This window comes from Penaeus vannamei, chromosome 15 (genome assembly GCF_042767895.1).
Source record: "Penaeus vannamei isolate JL-2024 chromosome 15, ASM4276789v1, whole genome shotgun sequence".
Lineage (NCBI taxonomy): Eukaryota > Metazoa > Arthropoda > Malacostraca > Decapoda > Penaeidae > Penaeus > Penaeus vannamei.
The window spans coordinates 29,790,417-29,792,916 of record NC_091563.1 but is presented as its reverse complement, the minus strand read 5'-3'; the positions used below and the strand labels follow the sequence as shown (position 1 = coordinate 29,792,916).

The 2,500-nt window shown below is 34.4% G+C and overlaps 1 protein-coding gene across 3 annotated transcripts in view; it reads right to left on the bottom strand.

The window, feature by feature from the left end:
* Positions 1 to 681: 681 nt before the first annotated feature.
* LOC113819096 (unconventional prefoldin RPB5 interactor) overlaps positions 682 to 2,500 on the bottom strand; it is a 14,034-nt gene continuing 12,215 nt past the window's right edge. For all 3 annotated transcript variants that reach the window (XM_070130611.1, XM_070130612.1, XM_070130610.1), the window contains exon 9: positions 682 to 2,500. This exon is cut by the window's right edge and continues 260 nt beyond it. The gene's annotated coding sequence lies outside the window, so the exon portion shown is untranslated.

Genomic DNA, 2,500 nt, shown 5'->3' with positions numbered 1-2,500 from the left:
GAACTGGCAATGCCAATGGTTAACATCATCATATGATGAGGCATCCTACCTGTAAGTTGCTTTCATTTCATCGAAGGTCTCTTGTGGTGTTCAGCCTTTCAAGTATAAAACCTGTAAACTGTTTAATAATCCACAGGTTCCATTATCACACCTTACTGCACCTTCACAAATGTAAAATAAAATATGTGTTTAGTTAAGTACCTATAGAGATGTATATCTTTATGCATGTGAAATTGGGTCAGGAGAAATCTTTAATGAGCACCCCTCGTGTATCTGTGTGTGTGTGTGTGTGTGTGTGTGTGTGTGTGTGTGTGTGTGTGTGTGTGTGTGTGTGTGTGTGTGTGTGTGTGTGTGTGTGTGTGTGTGTGTGTGAGAGAGAGAGAGAGAGAGAGAGAGAGAGAGAGAGAGAGAGAGAGAGAGAGAGAGAGAGAGAGAGAGAGAGAGAGAGAGAGAGTGAGTGTGTGTGTGAGTGTGTGTGTGTGTGTGTGTGTGTGTGTGTGTGTGTGTGTGTGTGTGTGTGTGTGTGTGTGTGTGTGTGTGTGTGTGTGTGTGTGTGTGTGTGTGTGTGTGTGTGCGTGTGTGTCAGTGTGGCATTTCTCATAGAGGTATATGTGCATGTATATATATTCATATACATTTCAAATATTTATTTTTCTTTAATGGAATATAAAAACATCCAAGCTCATTATAGGATTTATTAGCATTTGTATAAATTAACGCTTCACAGGCTGAAGACTTGGAAGATGACACCTTATGCAACTTGGCAAAGGTGTTCATTTAACTTTGTAACATTATCACAGTAAAATATTGAGAACATTAACTATAAAACATGATCACGTAATACTTACAAAAATAACTGTATAATCATTTAAGTCATACTTTGGACACAATTTGTATTTATTGCTGGTCTAAAACTGCCAAAGCCAGACCTCCAAATTAAGAGAAAAGGCGAAAGTAAAAGACCGAGATGATTAATATTCAGCAATGTAATGAATATCAAAGCACCATCACGAAAAGCGAAATTAAGGAGTGCAAGCATTCCCTCTTTAGCATTGCAAGTTGCAGGACTATTGTCGGAATTTAATATCACAGCAGACCAAACAAGATGTTATTCCTGAAACCAAGGGATGTTAATGGTGTTAGAGAACTAAAGATATAAATTCTTGGATGGTGAAAATAGGAACTTCAAAAACACTTAAAAAGAAAATTTCCATGGAACTAAATAAAACTAGACGATGAATTAAAACTGATTTACAAACCTTCAGCTTAACTCAGTTGTAGTTGTGCATTTTCTAAAAGTTTGGTGAAGGTAAAGCTATACCTATTTATATTTCAGCTTAAAGTAGTGTTCAGATTTAAGTACAGTACTGTATTTTAGACTTAGGCTCATAGAATTATAAGTCCTTCCAATGTATCAAGGCTCACATTTAATATTTCTTTTAACAAACAAGTATACATCAGTCTCTTTCCTTTAAACTCATGTATATAAATACACACATCCATAATATAATTTGTTTTATGTTCAGTGCTCACAAGAACGTGACTTAAAAGAACAAATATCAATGTTATTGATATGACCTATAGTTTAATTATACACAATCTGAAATCTTTCTATGTCCATTCTGCATAAATTTTTTATAACAGGATATGCATTTTCAGTGCTTAAATGCATGTAACTAGTTCATCATTGAACTATATACAATAAAACTTTAACATTAACACATGGCCACTATATTTATTCTTCTTTCCTATGTTATTATTTCAAGGCTCAGTTTAACACCACTGTAAATTTTTGAAATTCCACTATTGAATCTTTCATGAAATTTGCTGATAATTAACATTCAACCTCACACATTTTATCATTACTGGAATAATGACAGTGCATGATATCTGCATCTCTGGGCCTTGCAATACAAACACTCAGTTTCACATATATGCTAAAGAGCTACACTCAAGGGACAATTAAGACACCAGTTATGAGCATATAGGATAATTAGAGGTCTAGTATGACAAGGTAGTTTTAAATCATAGTTTTGTATTGTTGCTACGAGCTCTCTGTTTGAAAGTTGCTCCATTGGCTCTCCCTAAGTTTCCTTCTAAATGCTCTAGTGGTATAAAAATACAAGATATGCTTCGGTGAATATAAATAGGATAATGGCAAGCATGATTAACACTAACTGATATGCCTTTCAAAGCAAGAATGCAAGAGGGTTTGAATCCCCCTCTTTATTCTTGATCCCACAAGAATGTCTCATATAATTTGGCAAACAATTCACATAAGAAAATGTCTATGGCAGAGATTATGTGGACAAGACCGATACTATGTGAAGACTACAGTCATTGTTTACATGCAGCTTGAAATTATCTTGTCAAAAATTGATATGTCTAATTGTACACATTTATCATACTCATTTACACTCTTTTAATGGTACTATACATGTACAGGGGTCACAACTCTACTCCTTGAAAATAAATACATTCAAGTTCACAATAAATTCTT